Below are 20048 nucleotides of genomic sequence, written 5' to 3' on the forward strand. Positions count from 1 at the left end.
ATGCTAAATTAGGCCTGGCAGGGTTGCAAAAGTGGAGAGAAATAGAAACAAAGGGGTTAATTGTTTTCATGTCCCTGGTGTTGCCTACCAGGGTAAATACAGTCTCTCCTCTCTCGCCTCTCTCTGTACTCAGGGATTTGTAAAATGCCCTGAGTATCTGCAGGATTGGATCCCAAATTCTGATGCTTGCATAAGGTTTGCCAAACCCTTAATGCCCAGTGACTTTAATCTTCTTAAAAATATATTTTTCTAGGCCACCTGAAGATGTCTGAAGAGTCTGAGAGCAAAAGAGATGTGGGCAGGTAAGTGGTTCTGTGACTGTAGCCTGCCAGAGTTTGAAGGAATGAGAAAAACAGCAGAATATACTGTCACTTGGCCTTGTTACCTGCAGCTCACATTATATTCCAGGCAGGTGGCCCCCGCACAGAGAACCTTTCTGTGTGAGGACACACAGCCAAAATAGAATGGGACTGGCAACACTGAATAAGACACACATCATATTTGTGCTCTTTTTTTCTGAAACAAATGATGACTCCTGGTAAGCATGGCATAACTTAGATGTTGAAGAAGACACATGAAGTGTGTCAAAGATGTGAAGGGGTCCTGATAGTGTTTCCTTAAAGCAGAGGACCCCTTCGACAAAAGATAATGGGATGTTGGCTGTGACTCCAGAAATAGGTGTTCAAAGCTGTGAGCACTAGAAGAGCTCGGATGTAGGGATACAAGAGCCTCAACAAGGAACTGTAGGCATGGTTGGATGGAAATCTTTGAAAATGATCACAAGATGGTTATACTTGATTAAGGGGTAAAAGTAACACAAATAACTGTAAGTAAACCACATAAATCAGAATCCAAAACCAGCTTGGTGGTTGCATTTGTCTAGTCTGAGGAAAAGCAACATGGTTAAAGTGAAATACACCTTGGCTTCTAATAAGAGAACTGGCTGCAGAGGTGCAAAGAAACTGAGATATCTTTGAGATGATGAGAAAGAAAAAGCAGTGGGATTTGGAGATGGCAATGGGTGGATTGATGGAGAAAAAAGGAGCCAAAAATAACAGTAGAGGACTATTGAGAGAACATTACTGACAGGTGTCTGTTAGTTATAATTACATATCTCTTCTAATGCCAGTGTTATATTAGACTCTGTCTAAACACAGATATTATTTTTGTCTTAGAAACTCCTAATCAAAAGAGAAGAAATACTCTCTGTTCTTTTGCAGGACTTAACAGTCAAGCACTGAATGAACTGCACCGGAGAAAGAGAAGGTGGAAGAGCAGCAATATGGACATACATATGTCAATAAAAGATATGCATTTCAGATATGCATTGCAGATATATATTGTATCTATATGCATTGCATATAGAAACAATGCTTGAACTACCACTCAAGCAGAATTACTCCTTGAATTTTAATTACTCCTTAAGCCATTTCCAGGTCTCTAATATCAACTTGAAAAGGGAGGAGCAGGTATTTTTCCCAATCCAAGTCTAATGGGGCTACATGGGTGAAGAGGTGCTTTTATGAAAGGAGACTTTCTAAAGGAGACTTCAGTCAGCTTGACTGCTATCTTTTACCAGCAAATTAACTGCAGCCACAACCAGCTACAATCAGGTGCTTAGTAATGTGTTAACAGGTAGCTAGGCCAGCAAAAATGAAATCCATTCAAGCCAAGCTGAACTTTGATCTTCAACCTATCTTCTACGAAGCAGCACCAAGGGACTATATTTTTTTCTTAGTAGCTTTCACAGTGATACTACCACAACAATTAGTGCTTTTGAGACAAGCTGGTGGGACTGACAGCTGGCTGATGACACAGCACAGCTTGGAGACAACCATTAGATCATCACTACTGACAGGTTATCCACTTGCTCCTCACTAGTGAAAAGTTATTCTCTCTTTTGGCAATTGCAACTCATTCTTGAAATAGGCCTCAAATCAAGAACAAAGGGCAATGCTGATACTTTAATGCTATCGTTACAGACACTCTGCAAGTGTTTTAAGGCAGATTTTATCACAAACATATGGAAAAATTCCTGTAATAGTATTTTCATTAATCCTTTTAACTACTGTGTAAACTGTGGAAAAGTGAGTGTGTGCATACATAAGCACACACATGTATTTGGTTTCCATGTCAAATTCACAAGTCTAAACAAAGGAGTGGGGAACTATAAAGACCAGCAACTGACATGGATCTGCATAGGAAAAAAAATTGTAGTAGACTGTGAGCATCCAGACTGAGCAGAAGGAGAAGATGAACCCCAAAATTAAGACAAACCAAACAGATAAATTGTACAGCAAGACAGACTTGCTTTCTCCCAGCTAACTGACTCTGTGTCTAAGAACATACATGAGGAAGGTCACCTTAGGTCCTGGTTTTGTTGGTTTTTTTCTACTAAAAATCCATAATGTTTAGAAAGGGATGAATTTCACCATGCAGTTTTTCCCTCTCGGGGTACACTAAGCAGATTGCTGTTCTCCACTCAACTGCAGTGTCACAGAATGCACAGAAGCACAGCTCTCTTTGAGCCTTCTCTCCTTCTGTCCAATCCGAACAGAATGGGGAGGACTGACACCCCGACAGACATGTACTTTGTTTTGTGTGCTGAAGGGAAATTCTCTGCTCTCCCTGATGCCTCAGTACTGTTACTTTGTTGGCACCCCCTGCAAGTCTCAGCCAGTGCACAACAGCTTGCCTGACCCCAGCACTCCATCTCATGCCTCACTTTATGGTACAGAAAAAGCCAGCAATCCAAACCAGAACATGCTCTTCATGGACAGTCCAGCTGGCATCATTTGAGGTGACTTGCTCTATGACTTGGGATATAAAGTCACTGCTAGAAGGCCAACCTTCAGTTATTTACCAAATGAGAGAAGTGTTATTTCATTAGCAAAGTGAGTGTCTTTGCAAGCATTTGGGGCAGGGACTGCTTTTTGAACCTTACTGTGTGTCACTGCATGTTATCGTGGTGCTGGTACAGAACTCCACACAAAACTCCAGTAAATTCCCTGAAGGCTGGTTTGGTTTTGCCCACCCATGCAATGAAGGAAGGCAAGCCAAGGGCTTCTTCCTCCATGCTCCATAATGCTTCACAATCACACTGAATTCCCAAGGTTTGAGTGGGTACCCAGCATCTCACACATGGCTCTGACACCCTGCTGAATAGATGGCAGAGTTTGGTATGTGCCACTGAAACACAAAAAAGACAAAAGCCTAAAGCAGTAAAATACTAACGCAAAATAGGTAGTGGACACTGACTTCTCTTGCCCTTTATAGATGTGAAGCACTGATTCCTGATAGAGCCTTGAAAGCCTTCTCCCTTCAGTACGAGACACTTTTTTCCTTGGGGAGTGGGCAGGGAGCTAGAAAAAGTCTAATCGAAAGCATTAAAAAAAAAAAAAAATTAAAAATCCCTATCTATCTATCTGCATAGATTAAGAAGAGTCTAAGTCTTTCTAATTTGGAGGAATCATCTCATGGAACCTACTAGACAGTTGCTAGGGGCCTCTGACTGGGGGCTCTTGGGTCTTCTCCATACCTTTGATATGCATTATGAAATGTTAATGTCCACCATGTCAGGACTTGTTACATAAACATACCCTTTCTCTAACTGCTCAGTCCTGCCCGTTGCAACTTCCATTCATATTATCCATTTATATTTACATGCTGACTTGGAGCTTATACCCAGAAGCACTGACATTTTTAAACAGGAGTAGCTAAACTAGGGTAAACTGCTAAATATAATTTATTGATGATAAAGAGCTTGGTTCAGATTAAATTCCAGCAATTTAATAATGAACACATTCACATCCTGCATCTGGAATATGTATATGTATGTGTTTTCCCCTCCTTGTTTAACTGGGAGAAGAGGGTCTCGGAATCTGTGATTTCCTGTTGATTAGATATGAAGAAACCACAAGCACATATTTTTGATATCTCTATTAACAGACTGTTCATGTCTAACTGCAAAACTTGGTTGCACTTCTCTCAACATCTTTGCCCAAGACAGACCAGTAAACACAATTCCTCTCTCTATAATTAGCCTTTTCTCTAAGGGCCCTGAAGTAAGTCTGCATGCCGTAGATTTAATATCCAGTGCTATATCCATATGTGCTGCCCTTGCCTGGTCCCAGAGCATATAAACTCCCCTATTAGCAGCCTTGACTGCTTAATTATGCAGATTTTTTTTGTACCCGCCTGCCTGTAAAATTACTGTGTCTAACCTTTTTTTTCCCTCCCTCCTCTTTGCACCATGCTGGCCATTCTAATGAAATCGGCATAGGGGAAAGGGCCTGATTTGCAGTTATGGAGGCTGGATCGCACTGGCAATCTGTCCTTAGTGGGAGTTACAAAAGAAGTCAAATGCCTTCATCTGGTTCTCCCCTCTCATCCCCAAGGTGATTGAGTTCACTTCCTGATGCTTCCCAAGTTTTCCTCGGGCTGTCCAATCAGTGCATCCACCAGGGAGCCCAGCCTAGCTTGCAACAGTCTCCGTATCTAGTTACAGCCCCACCAGGGACAGTCAACTATCCACCCCCAAGCCTTCAGATGAAAACCTTTTCTAACAAGGCCGCCCAGCGCCAATGAAATAACACACATCTGCATATCCACTGGGTCCCATGTTTCTTGTGCTCATGGATTATGTATCTTGCAGCCTCTAATAAAGAAATGCAGTTCTTTGTTTAATGTTTATCTTGTGCTTGTTAAGCAAATGCTAATGTTGTATCAGAATGCTTTAGTGCTATTTGGGTTTTTGGTGATTTACTACAAGACAATCTGCTGTGAAGTAAATTTAGAGGGGAGGGGGAAGGAAAAAAAAAAATCATTCCGCCTGAAAGAGAGAGAGAGAGAGAGAGAGAGAAAAATGGTTTGACAGGGAAGGAGCAAGAGGCAGAGGCAAAGACGGAGGGAGTGAGACCTGAGAGTGAGAGCAACAGCTCCCAGTATGACTTCCCTAGCCCCCGGCTGACGTGCCCACTTCATCACTAGCCAGTCCGACACCTGGAGGTACAGAATCAACCCGGTACGATTTCCAAAAGGAATGAGATGATAACTTCCCTTTCAGTGATAAGGTAAACAGTGTCCTGAAGGGTAAACAAAAAATAAAAAAGTCCCTTTTGTTGTCTGCCTTTGTGCCCTGATGGTTAGCACTGTGCTGTGTTATTCACAGACCACAGGGAAGCCCTAGATTTAATTGTTCATGCCTGGCTCCACTAGAAATGGGCAAAAGAGAATATGAAGTATTCAGAACCCCCTTCTTCAAATTATTTTTTCTTCCCTCCCCCCTTTGGGAGGGGGAGAGAGGAGATTTGGAAGCTGATGAACAAACGAACGTCCTCTATTTACCCTTTGGCAAGGCAGAATATAGATATCCACAGCGCTAAGCACTCCTGTCACTCTCCGTTCAATTCTTCAATCCTGTTTTGAAAGAAGATATAAGTTCTGGAGTTCTGTTTATTTTTCTTCTATAAATGAATCAGGGTCAATAAAATGTGGATCTCCAAAAGGAGAAGGATGAGCTCTAACTAGACATGCAGCTGCCCACATACCCTACCCTTCATGTTGCGACATCCCTTTTAGAGACTGCCCTTTGTCATAAAGATCAGTTGATTTTAAGGACTGCATGAAATAGGGCTGCAGAGGGTCCTGGGGTCAAACCAGAATTACAGCTTGAAAGAACTTTGTGGACAAACAATTCTACACCTTCAAGGTGACAAAAGTCAAAAAAATACAGGTAGATATGAAGGTATATTCTGGAACTGCAAGGATACCGTGCATTAGGGTAGTAACTAATGTTCATTGCCTTTGTACACATGCTCACTTTGAGCACATGAATATTCCATTCATTGCTATGCTCCTCTTTTCTCAGCATACCTTTTACCCCACTGTACAAGAGTGTGATAGTACATGAATGCATCTGTAGGCACACTGCTGCACCTATAGGTGTATCCATTCACTGATTATAAACACTCAGTATGTTTAAATCTTACATTATTTATTCTGAAAGTGTATATTGGTACCACTTCTGGACTGAGAACACTGAACACTGAAAGTCTTCAATAGAAAAGATGGAAAGTATGACAACTGGTTATGTGAGATTTTCTACTTTGTCCCGTTTTTTATGTGCCTTCATTTTAAAAAGATCATTTCAGCCAGTAAGAGGGATTCCATTTTTTGAATCGGCTCAATCTCTGTTATCTGCTGAAACTGCTGATAAAATGTGGCTCTTTGTAAATATCAGATGGATATTTCTGTGCTATTTATTTAAAAGGTGTTGAATTCTCATTTTGAATATAAAACCTACTATCATCAAGTAGATTCAGGTAAGATTGCATTTGCTCAGTTAATTTAAAGAGGAGGAGTCTGTAGCCTGTTAGCTAGCTCAGCCAGATAAGTGGCTTGAGAACCCAAACTTACGTGTTTTTCTTCCACTGCCTTCACCCTTCCCTGCTTTCCTTCCACAAAAACGAGTTAATTTTCATCTAAGTGATATACTTCATTTTTTTGTATTTGGGGTATTACTATACAAAGCCATTGTGAGCTCCACACACTCTGCTAATGCTCCATTTATTACTAGATACAATTCAAGGTCCTGACTGTAATCTTTTAAAGCCCCTAATGACCTAGGGTTGGGCTGCGTTTGAGACTTTCTCTCCACTTACACTTCGCCAAGAAAATTGAGCTCAACGGGAACACTAAACCTGACAGTGTTCCCATTTAAATCCTCTGGAGCAAGGGAGTTTCTCCATAAGCCGACTGTGGAACTCTGTATCTGACCTGCTGACTTCAGCCGACTCCACACAACAGCATCACCATGAACTGGCTGCATGGGAACCCTGTCAGAGACTTCATTTCCCTCCTGCAGTCTCCATCAAAGCTACCTTTGGTAATCACTACAGCTGAGAACACTGCTCAGCATAAATTAAGAAAAGTGGCTCAAGGACACAATGAGTCTGTGATGTGTATACTTGGCCTTAAGTACATGAAACCTTCAACCTTCAGCCTGCATTCGACAGAGAATGTCCATTATAAAGAGGAGCCTTGACCTAGTGACTAGTACTTGTGCCCAGGTCACCCTACAGTAATGCTAAAGTCATCTTCACTAACCAGTATGTGTTATTCCAGTTTCCACACCAATGGATTCTTATTAGACATCACTAATGCACATGTATCCAGTAGCCCATGGTTCACCTTGTATAGGTAGCCATGTTTTAAATTTGTGCTGTGTGGCAGCAACAGACATAGAGTGGGAGACGTGCTTTTCTTACATGCCAACAACTCCTGTTTTTTTTTTGTTTTTTATTAGTATCTGAGAGTTATACAGACACTTCCCATCAGAATTAAAAAAGCTCCTCCTAAAAGTCAAAATTCAACGCTATGGATCTAAGCAGTAAAACTGCATAGGTAACAAACCTTATTGGTGATAAATATATAACCTACATACCTGCTCATCTATTCTGTCTTGACAGATCATATAACAGGATCATCGAAAACAGAGTTGGAAGGTACCTTAAAAGGTCACCTAGAGAATCTCCCTGCCTTAAGGCAGGATCAGATATGCTGTACAATTTAGATGACCTCAAACTAATGAAGCAGAAAGGATGATGGGTAAAATGCCAGTGGATTAAGCCCAGTTCTGAATGTATTGATTACAAGGAAAAGAGCATTTGAAATCTGCTGTAACTGTGAGAGAGTCAAAGAAAACAGGTGGTTAACAAGATGGTTAATCCATGTTGTTTGCTTCAGGTGATGGAGTCAAGTGTTTCTGACTGTGAGGAATTATTTTCAGGATCTAGTCAGATCCAGATGGATTTCTTGTGGCTCTGCAAGCTCTAACAGAGATATAGGGGTGTTTGATAGCTACCTGTCAGAGTCAATTTGCAAGAATCACCATGAAATTTTGAGTAACAGTCTCTAAGAATAATGAGTCTTTTCCATGTGAGTTTCAGCCTGTAATATTTCCTGAGTTTCTGGAAATAACAGGAGACACAAAGCCAAATCTAAATCCCCCCAACATAGAATACAATTGCTCTGTCAATGTAAGATACCAACAACCTAACAACATGAATTGCAGCATGTTCAGCTACCTGGGTAGACACACCTTTAAAACTCTCCCTTCTGATTCAGACTGGGAAAGTATCCTACCTAACCATCTCATAGGTACTGATGAACAGGGAAGTGACACCTGGTTAAAGCTCCACCCAAATAAACCATGATAATTCTGTTCTCTAAGTAACATAGGAAAATATGTGGAACTACATTGGCCAAAGAATTATTAAGGCTTATCTTCTGTTTATTTGGAAAAAAAATGTCTGTATGAGCTGTTCAGGTAATAGTGACTATGAAGAATTCTTCTCTGCACTTTCACTTAGCAGGAAGACATAATTTTACAATCATATGAGCTGATCAAGATGCTATCTGCCTTTGCCTCTGGCAGTCAGGCATTTGCACCTATGAGGGTTTCACTGCAGGACCACACAATAACTGCAGGTACTGCAGACTATAATGCTTGAAGAACTACAGTGGCTGTCTACTGACTTCTAGGTAAAATTCAGCTTGCTGTCTTTGAGCTGTAAAGTCCTACCTGGTCTGAGCTGAAGAGACAGTATCCTTCTTTGCAGAAGAAGTGACAACTGTGGTCAGGAATGCTCAACTCACCAGCTCTACTCTGGCACATCCAGGTGAATACTAATGCCAGAAAGCTTTGTCTAGGGATTTGTAGATTACGACTTTGCTATCTAAAACAGTTTAACAGGACTGGAATCTGATTGCTTTTGGAAGTGGTCTTTCACAAGAAGCAGGCTGGCAATTAGAGGGGTTCATGTGGAACAGTCTGGAAGACAGGCTTCATACAGGGTAACATTCTGGAAGTGGGAAAGTTATTTGTGGGTTTGTTAAAAGATTTAGTAAAGTCTTATTTGATTCCTGTGCCGTGATACATGGTGGCAGCACAAAATCATTCAAGTTAAATAAACAGTAATGTCAAACCAGAATGGCAGAACAGCCTAGCAGGAAGGAAAGCTTTATCTACCTCACTTATATTTACTGCACTGAGGGACCAGAGGAATGCAAGACAAGATGCTCTTTGCTAGTTCCTGAAGTGGCGGAGAGGATCTGTGGGGTGGACTACAGCACATTGTGCAATATTGCAAAGTAAAGGGGAAAATGTAATTATTGACTGATTGTCTGAAACCCTCATGTTTCAGAACTCAACAATGCAGCATAAAAGCTAGTTAATGACTTTATTGGAACCATTGGTCATGCTGATGGCTTCAGAAATGATGAGACAACATGTATCAGCAGTGCTTGCATGAGGATTGATGTCTATGTGCATATATTAATGAGCGCATCTTCTCTGTTGGTCCCAGTTGTTGGCATTGTCTCACAGACAGCACCTTGGTGTACCTGAATGGGGTGGGTGAGTTGAAGAGCAGGAGCAATGATATTGTCAAGAAGTGACATTGGGTGGCCACTACTGATGTTCCACAGAGAGAAAACAAGAACAGCTGCAAACACTACACCACAGTGTTGGAAGCAGAATTTTCTGATGGTACACTACAGAGGCTGCAACCACTTTCAGTTGTGTAAGGAATGTTAGAAAATGGCAATCAACATTGTGACAGTTCTTTTGTTTTTATATGAATATTTAAAAGGAAAGAAAAAAGACTAAAAGCTCGCTGCATTATTTGAACTTCATTCAGTCTTAAACTACACTGTCTCTCATGCATTTCCCTTCCAGTCTCTGATGGGTCAGACTTGAGAATTTTTAAATTTAAAAGCCCAATCAAATAAGGTTTTTTTTCCTGTGCTTTCTAGAAGCTAATATTGGGGTTGAGGGCCAAACAATATAATGATGCAGTACTACTTGCATTATTCCTGAAGCTATTTGATTTTGACAAGCCCACATTTGGTAATTAACATGAGAATGCCCCCTTGGGCCGTTCTCCTGTTAGCTAAAATATCTTATAAATTACTGTAATAAAAGGAAAAAGTGAACACACTGCCTGTCAATGTTTCAACTTATCTAGCAAAAAGAGGAGACAATGCCATGATCTGGAAACACGTACACGCCAAATGGATGCATAAATTACACCGTTTATGCCCATCTGAACCAGTCACCTGTCTGTCAGTGAAAAATATACACATAATCACATGCAGTAAAAGAAAAGTGCTTTACTTGTGGTCTAGTACTTCTGTGAATATGAAACAGAGGCTCTCATGGTCTGCAGAGGTCCTTCAGTTCTCTACTCCAGCCCATTATCAGACAGAAGAAGCTGGTAATTTTTTTTAATTTTTTTTTTTTTTTTAATGGTTACTGCTGTAGAGTGTGTCAAATACCAGGACTCGCTTCTTGACCTGCTCTGTTAGAGACTATTTCTGGGGGGGCTGCTTCCACTTGGTGCCATTGGAAACCATGTTCCAAATGGAACCTCACTGAATACCCTGTACATACCATCAGTTTTGCAAGTACATGCCTCTGTGCTTTGAACTTGGAGAACAGCAGCCCAGCAGCTAGGCTTACAAGGCAATTCTGCTGTCCTGCTGTCTGTGGTATAATATCATCTTGCAGCAAACATAAAAATCCACATCAAATGTATTCAAATCTGGGTACAAATACAGACCACACAAGCACACTCTGCATATTCCAATGCATCAGGCTGAATGCCCTTATGCAACCTGTTCAAAATAATGGAAGCTGACATGAAAGAAAGTGCCTTTTATAATACTTCCTGGCAGGTACAATATTTTCCTTTATTTATGAATGTAGGTGCTGGCAAAAAAAGAGTGACATTTTTTTCTTAGAAACAAATATCTATCTGATGTGTTTTGTTTGTTTGGTTTTTTTCTGATTCCAAAACTTTTAATGCAGAATAGAAGGAAAACTAGGGAGAAAAAACCTACAATTTATACAGTGCTACTTAAGTCTGTGCATATTGTTGCAAGGCTGGACATATGGAGGATGAACAGAACAGACAAACTGACAGGGAACCTACGTGACTCCTTAGAGGGTTTACTTCTTTCCAAAAGAAAATATCATTCAAAGCACCAAACATTCCAAAATAATCTCTGTGGCAACTTATTGTCTAGGCTGTTTTGATCAAAGAATTGCCACCTTCACTGATGTAAAGCACCAGATTTCTGCAAGAGCGATAGTTTTTGAGTTCGATCCTTAAGGGCCCTTTTTATTCTCCTGTTAAAGGCCTTGCAAAATCAATGCCTATAAATCGTAGACTTATTGATAAAAATTCTGGGCCACGCAATTGAATGTAGATCAGAAAATGCTTGTGTTTAATCCATAGCAGACATAATTTGCTACCATTGCTGAATTTTAAAATGATCTGATCCAAAGCAATGCCATGTTCCCAGCTCTGTGCCACTGCCTAGTGACATTTAATCACAAATATTACTGCATTTTCCCTGTGACAGCTGAGACGCAATTCAAGCCAGCTGACGCAATTCCTCTTCTAAAGCCACCAGCCTATAAAGAGCAGGACAATATAGGAAGCTCACCTGTCCCAAGGACAGCCTCTGCTTTTACATATGAGGCTGCAAAACTAGCACACACAGACTGCCTAAACTTACCGATGACCATTTCGCCTTTGCTTTTCCTACAGCAGACAAAAACTTAAGGTACAATTTCATTCCGGATGAGTTTTCCAATGACTTGATGCTGCAGTCACCAGGTCAGAGGTAATGAGGGCTGCACAGCTTACAGTGCCATAGCTCCAGCTTGCTTAGATCAATGGCCTATAATTACCTACAAACAAGTCAGACACCAATCAATGGTTTGTTATTTCCTGCACAAGTTGCACAGGGAAACTTTCCTAGGTCAGGGAAAATCACAGTGGAGGCAACGGCTGCACCTGCTTGCAGTGCCTATCATGCCAAAACACCTTATGAGTAACCTTGAATATCCTGTAATATGGTTAGAGGCCACAGGGACAATCTGGGTTCCTCAGATGAGCCTGGTTTCTTTGGCCCGGCATCAGGTTCGAAGGGACCTCTGCCATTGTAAGTTGGAAAACCTAAAGGATGCAAAACAAATAAAAAAACCCCTCGCAACCCCCAAAACGTGAAATTCCAAACCGGGGCACATCATGGCACCGCAGCACAGCCTAGCTCTGAAGTCTTATTTTTACAGCTACCAAGGCAATAAAAACTGCAATATGAGCCAAATCCATTCCAATGGATTCATTTATTTTTGGGAGATGTCAAAGGTGCCAGATTGATAGCCCTGGCGAGCAACATTTTCAATTTCTCTGCACACCAGGCACAGCATGGGCAGCAGCAGTGATAGCCTCCTGCCCATGTTTCCCGTCCAAGCCGCCTCGGTCCTGAGAGGGACCACCTAGAAGCAGAACAGAGCTATCTCTGTATTACCTAGAGCTATTTCTGTGCAGCCAGCCTGTGTCCTCTCTGCTGTGCTACAGTGGATGAAAGCACCACCCACGGCAGATGTGATTTTGTGGGGAACATTTGTCGGCCGAAAAGCAGAATGGGAATGTCAACTCATTTGTGCACAAGTCATCAAATATCTAGTGGATCTTAACAGCTGTGCTCACACTACCAAGGTTGTATGACCTGGAAACAGTAACCTTAATGTGCCCATCCCTCATTATTACTGTTGTTCAGTGTAGACAACACACTCACCATTGCATAAAGACACTGGACACAGACATTCTTGGACACAACCTTAGCAGTTTCCTCAAGCACCCTCTTTACTTTTTCCCCGAAACACATATGCACACACACCTGCTCCCTACTTTTTTGGTGTATGCTTCTGGTGTTCAAAATGCCAAGTGAATATCTAAGTACAGCTCCTCTTTATAGAGTTCTTATCTAAATTTAAAAAAAAAAGGCAAAAAGAAAAAAAAAAAAGAGGCAAGGAAAAGGCAAAAGGGTTAGAGAATGCCGCTTGATCAAATACGTATGTAACAAAGCTGACATAAACATGCCTCCATTTCTTGTAATACTTTTTTAAAAGTGGAGGAGCAGAGCAGGAGTCCTGCTGGATTTCCCTTAGCAACCTGACAGGAGCCCACAAGGTCAGCTAGCAGGAAGCGTAGAAAATTATACAGTGGGGAATTATCAGCTAAATTATTTCACTATACTCAGGATTTTTACTGTTCCTCCCAAGACAGTGGCCTCTTGCTACTTGCAATAGAAGAAAGAATAAAAGGACAGAAATGACAAAAGAGATCTTAAAGAAAAATGCATGTTTTATGTGCCTCCTGAAGACAGCGACTTTAATGCCCAGCTCATTTTTTGTTGTTGATTTTAGATCAAAGGCCTGATCCATAGCTGTAGCTAACATGCACAAAAGAAGCTGCATCCCTGCTCATGCAGCTGCGTGTATCCACGCAGGTGCATGAAGGGGACTTAAAATTCACCTTTCCCTCTTCCACTTCTGCTGCTGTCCCCAGTCAAGACCAAGCCAAGCTACAGAAGCTTAAGGTCTGCTCAAAATCCAGGCAGCTGAGAATAATCCTGGGAAGCAAGGCTGCTAAGTCAACCTGTTCTGTTACCTCAGGATGTCAGGGGAGTGCTGCAAAGTCTCCTCGATGAATCTCCATCACTCAAGGAGTTACATCAGGGAAAGGCTCTGGCTCCTGGACCAGCTATGCCTGCTTTAAGGGGGTGCTGTGAGGTGGAGGCTTTCCCCTGCCACCAGTGCTCTGCTCTGAGTATTGGATATATCCTGGTTCTGAGGGAGGAAGACGTGAAACCACGTCTGCTTACCACGTAGGTCATTTTATAGAGCTGTGAGCGTGATTTATCAATTAACAGGTAACGAAAAAAAAAAAATTAAAAAATCCCTGCAATTAAAACCTTGATTTTGCTCAAACAGGAAGCAGTACCATGCCACCGTGTACTCCTCAGAGAGACAGGCAGCTCCTGTCACTAATGTGGAACACAGCTAATCTTAACAGATTCGGTGCAGGCCCCTCGAGAAATGCTGTGTTGATGAAGGAAGATACAGTAGGGAGCCCCCCCTCTCCCTCCCCACAGGCTCTGCCTGATTGCAGAGCCAAGAGAAAGGCAGAGGGAAGCTGTGCTCCCTGTTTTGTAGCAGAGTTGGAGGCAAAGGCAACTTCCGACTCTGGAAGACCATTTCTACCAGGTTATTCTCTCATTTCTGTATGAAAAGATTATCTATATTTTCTTTTCTCTTTTTTTCCTCGGGATTTAAAAAATCTATCTATTAAAACAAACCCTTCACAGTTTTGCTTTTTTTTTTTTTTTTCTTTTTAAACGAATGTACAAGCGTATATTTGCTCTACAGAGCAAATAAAAGGACAGAAATGACAAGAGATCTTAAAAAAAAAAAGCATGTTTTATTTTCCTGCTGAAGACAGTGACTTCTATTCCCAACTCATTTTTTGTTGTTGATTTTAGATCAAAGACCTGATCTGTAGATGTGGCTAACATGTGAGCATACATATATGTACTCATATATGTGTATATATAAATCAGATTAATCAAAACCATTCTCTGTAGAGCAAATATAAATCTCTACATACTTCTTTTGAAAGTTTTAAGGGATTTAATAGATTTTCACAAGATGCATTAGACTTACTCAGGCAAGTCAGAGCAAATTAAGGGAGATGCTTTTCTTTCCTGCTGCTTGAAAAACAAAAACACAGAGCACTCATCAGGAAAACAAAACACAAAGAAGAAAAAAATAGAAGGGAGGTAAGGGGGAAAAGAACAGCAGCCAGGACTTTGAAAATAAATTGTTGTGGGTGCTAGAGTATCCTCTCTTTCCAGATCACTGACTGGTAATTTTTGGTTAGAACATGGCCTAACAAGCAGAACCTGAGTACCTGAGCTGATGTGTCTTTCTTGTAGTCAAGTCAATAGGTTGAAAATTACCTCTGCTTAACTTCTGTAATGTATGTTCTATATGGTGTTGTTTATAGACAACATGAATCTATGTGCCTTTGACTAAGTGTTCACCTCTTGCACATCATTTTCTGTGCAGCAGGATCTATATGCAATTATGTTATCATACTGACGAGAAAAGTTAGACTGATGGAATACAGAAAATACCATTACACTGATAGCAGATAACCATAAATTGCTGACATTTGGAAAAAGAAACGCACACTATGTTATTTTCCATATTCATTAAAGCATCCCCAACACACCCCCAGCACTGAAAATCATCACTTTTTCCAAGGACAAAAAGCAAGTCAAGCCTGAGACAGGTAAGTACACACAATGAAGCTGGGGTATTCCTCTAGATAAGTCTTACCAAGCTATGCATGCTTGCTGAGATTGCTGTATCATACACCAGAGGTGCCTGCAAGACAGCATGTGTATGGCTGATCAAAGATGCAAGATACACTGAACTGATATGCTGCAACCATAAGCCCGCTGAAACTGTGAAGAAGGTTTCTTGCTCAAGAGCAGCCACAGTTACAGCTCAAAACATACACGAAGGTACAGGGAATGAACACTGATGTTGCCCAGTGTTCATCTGAGGATGCAGCAATTTTCTGGTCAATGTGAAAACATTTGAAAGATGTCTAAACAAGAGTTGGAAGAACTATGTTGTGTGGAAATGTAGGTATTCAAAAGATTCAGACCTATATAAAGGTATAACAGACCACAAAATATCTGATCTTTGTGCTCTTGGAAGAGGCATCTAATGCTAAAGACTAGTCAAGGCTTATGGTTGATTTTGGAGCACTACCTAGTTGTGGTGAAAGGTCTCAAAACAAGGAAGACTGAAGAATGCCAGAAACACTTAAAGTGGTATTAATGAAAATATGGCTTTGTGATAATCTCAAATCATTAAGTTTTCTTGGAAGCAATTATAAACAATCTGATATGCTCATAAACAATCTGAACTTCAAGCAGAATCTGGGAAACAACTCACAGTGAAAAATGTATTCACTGATTCTCCCTCTTTTTCCTGGCTACTACTTTTTAAGAGTGGATTTTGTGTGTGTTTGTCACTTGCAACCCTTTGACAAATGTTTCAGTCAAGCCAATTTTATCCTAACATTGTTCAGGTGGCTGGATTGCAGAGGGTCTTCCTAGCACTGTGAGACTTTCATTAGGCAGTGTCTTCTGCTGCTGGATTTACTGATTAGCAGGGCAGGTATGTCCTGATAATGCAGGCGTTCACACAGACCAGGATGGAAGGAGACAATTGTAAGCACTATCCTGATGCCAATGGCAATCCCAAATTTGGGATCCGTAGCAGAATGTTTTCCCACTTCAAAGAGTCATGCCACAGGCTGAAATAGTTGCACAGAGAATCCTGTATTTGCACTGTGCAGCTGTGGAAGAGGAAATAAGGGATAAGGATTGTGACCGGGCTGTCAGGGTAACAGAAGAAATGTTCTTGTCTTTTCTTCTCCTCATGGCAGGAGGATGCTGAGTAGGGCATCCTGAGAGGACAGGTCACCAGGGATGGGTTGTGGTTGGTTGTGTCTTAACCTGACACTGCAAAAAGAAGATGGGGGCAGGGACAGTCACTGATGTAAGCATTTCTCTAGGAAACTGAGAGGGACAGGTAGGAAACTCACAATAGGATAACAAATTCTGTGAAATCGTTTCCCACAGTCAGTTGCTTTATGGCTAATGGCATTGATCCTGACTCCTTTTCAACTTCTTTGTCCTGTCTTGCCTTCTGTCTACTGTGATGACTGTTACACCTAAACCCAGTTTCATTTCCTGCTAAAACACTTCTTGGTTATGTGCCTGAAATTTCTTCTCCATTTGCTTTGTTTGCAAAACTGGCAGTAAGAAACGGGCACAAATTTTCTAGGTAGAAGAAGACTTCAAACCTAAACTCACCAAACTGTGATTTAGTATTTTTAATAGAAGATAGAGTGCCTATTATTCAGAATGAGGAGTGTCTACTACATTTCTCCTAGGAAGACAGTATACCTTCACTTACAAACTCCTCTGTCCAACACGTTTCTCTAAATTACGCAAATTCCCCAGATTCCTAGAGCAGCTTTTAAGAAGGGTTGCTCTCTGCTTACTAATCAGGCATGTGAATGGCTTTCCTTTAAAAAAGAAACTTTGAAAACAGATGAAAATCTACTGAATATCAATCATTATGGAGGTCCCTTTAAACTCTGTCATAATACTCAAGAGAAGGCTTCCTGATGAATTAAAATCTGCAGTTTCAAATGTGCAACCTTTCTTTAACTGCACTCTTCTGTTTTCTTTTTGCTTGGGGTTGATGTTTTTTTCCCCCAGAGATTATTTATTTTGGGCATCCATTTAACATCGTCCCAACATTTGCCCAGATTTTGTGCTAAAATAGTTTTATTTGGTTATTGCACCTACTCCTGATATCCTCCAGTTAGAGACTGAAGGGGAAAAAAAAATTAAAGATCACAGATGTCCCCCAAAATAAGAAATTTTATACACATATTTGAGTGCTCTTCAAAACCAAGGTATTCACATCTCCTAGTGAGTGATGATAAAGATGACAAAGGGTGACTAGTGCTGTAAACTTCCCTCTAGTTCTCTGCTAAAATATGTCATTGCTGGACCACTCCCAGAGATAAGACAGCGATTCATTAGGTATGGATGACACTTTCCCCTTCCTGTTACCCACCACTGATAGGATCATAACCCTGGGAGGGACTTAAAATAAAGTTCTGAAGAAGGATTAACTCTTTTTGTGTCATTCATGTGCAGCTATTTGTTACCAACCTCTTTCAAACAGACCCAGGTGCTACAAGGTCTTCTGAGGTGCCCAGAGACAGATGCAGTCTGATAGCCAGTCCTGCCAGCATATCTGGCCATTTGCAATGGTTTCCAGGCTGGCTCAGTGGCCATACGGTTGTTTGGATGATATCTCCATGGGATTTATCTTCCACCTTCAAAAACAACCAGCCACATGAAAGGCTGCCAAATGCCCCAAATGTAAAATCTTTACACCAAAACACTCTGTGTAGGATGTAGTGATTTATTCTTGGCTATTCCTGAAGAACCGTGTAAGGAAAGAATATTAAACCTCAATTCAGATGATCACAATTTGAAAAACAAAGATAATCCAGAGTTGTATTATAATTTTTATAGGTACAATTTGTACCTATCTTTCAGTAGATGAGAGAGGTGGCACAGGAGAAACGGATCATTAAACAGTAGTGTGAAGCCAGGGAAATTAACCAGCTGCTGTGAAAGCCACCTCGCTCCGTCTCTGAGCGTGCGACAGACACGACGAAAGGGAGGGAGGGAGGAAAAGAGAGAGGTGCCAATTGTACCTATAATGCAATAATTAAAAAAAACTCTGCCTACTGTCTTGCCATAATGGCTTGCATAAGTTAGATCAAAGCGATGCTGCTGCGCACAAAGGGACATCTCATTGCGTAAATGTGTGTGCTTGCAGGTAGACTACTCCAGCCAATTCTAAGCACTAATATATAGTCAAGGGTAGCCTATAGAGACTACCATTTTGTAGGGTTTTCTCTCCTCTACCCACTGCAAAAATTGTCTTTGAGAGAGGAAAGGTGGTGAATCCAGTAGTGGAAAAGATGGGGTGTTATTTGCTCGACATGCAACACTCCAAGAAGGTGGAACTTGATCCTAACAGCTCTAATATATAGACAAGGGTAGCCTATAGAGACTACCATTCTGTAGGGTTTTCTCTCCTCTACCCACTGCAAAAATTGTCTTTGAAAGAGGAAAGGTAGTGAATCCAATAGTGGAAAAGATGGGGTGTTATTTGCTTGACACGCAACACTCCAAGAAGGTGAAACTTGATCCTAACAGCTCACTATGTGTTACACATGTGGTAACATCACTGAGCACATTTCCAGACTCGTTGGGTTACTCTCATTTTGCTGTAGGAGGCACAATTCATATTCCATATGCCCCAGTAAGAAAACTTCCTTTTGTGCCTAGTCAAATGAAGGGGCTGTTTCCATCACTTGCTTCTGCTCTTCCAGCTCTAACAACAAAAGATAGAGCAAAACACTTTCAAGAAGTAACATATGCGTCCTTGGATTATTGTGCTGAAGAAAGAGATAAAACAGGAACAAAGTAACAAATTATATTGTCAGAAAAAAATGTGAACTTTTTGATTGGGGATGACATTTATTTTAAGTGTGCAATGACGGCAGGGAATCTGTCAGGGTAAGACATGGCAGAGGTTTCAACGTTTGTTAAGAGTGTCATGGGAATTTAACTAAAACTGTTAAAACTGACACTATTGGCTTTTGTTAACACATTAAGCATGGGAAAAGTGCCAGTCAGCATATCCTCCATAGCATCAGTTCAGTTAAATCATCTGGAAGATGCATAAAACTGGGTGTAATAATAAATGCGACGTTTTCTACACATGGAGAGAGGGAGCAGAGAGGGACAGGACCATTTTGACAAGAACAACAATGAGATCACTTTTAAAAATGTGCACCTGCTTTGTAATTTTAAAGCATGTAAGAGGGAGGAAGGAGATTTAAATTATTATTTTTTTTTCAAGACAAGTGAAGCAAACTTACTAAACACAATATGAATGGTTTCTGCGTAAGTGCTTATAGTAGAAAATAACTTAATACTGGAGTGTACATTTATAGAATTGGCTTGGGTACAATTAAAGCACTGTCTAAAGCATTCCACTTTAAAACAGACTCAATTACCACTTCATAGTTTGGCTGGCACACCAACAAAAACAGAATGCCAGCCATTTACTTGCAAGAACAGGAGATACATTAATATAAATACAGTGGTGTCCCAGCCAGAAGATTTGAAGAGAGCTTTGCAGACCCAAATCTTCTGCAAAATATCCCACTAAGAGACAAAAAAAAAAAAAAGAACCTCTTCAGTGAGCTCCAAGTAGCATGCATTAATGGGTGGAAAGCCCCTCATCTACTATGAAATCTCCTTATACAAATAAATGTTAAGAATGACTCAAAGCTTTCTGTTCTGATAAGGGAAAGCATATTACATAGTTCTAACCACATCTCTATATGAAGAAGCATGTGAATAGGACACGTTTGCTGTGCAACCATCTGTGACCAAGCAATAAGCAAGATCTAAAACTACTGAGTCAATGTCACAGTAAAATAAACTGATCA

The 20048-nt window shown here is 40.8% G+C and overlaps 1 protein-coding gene across 9 annotated transcripts in view; it reads right to left on the bottom strand.

The window, feature by feature from the left end:
• The window catches only part of ZNF521 (zinc finger protein 521), a 232500-nt gene that overhangs the window by 45586 nt on the left and 166866 nt on the right, over nt 1-20048 (bottom strand). The window lies entirely within an intron of this gene.

The sequence above is a fragment of the Heliangelus exortis genome, chromosome 2, assembly GCF_036169615.1.
Source record: "Heliangelus exortis chromosome 2, bHelExo1.hap1, whole genome shotgun sequence".
NCBI classification, from domain to species: domain Eukaryota; kingdom Metazoa; phylum Chordata; class Aves; order Apodiformes; family Trochilidae; genus Heliangelus; species Heliangelus exortis.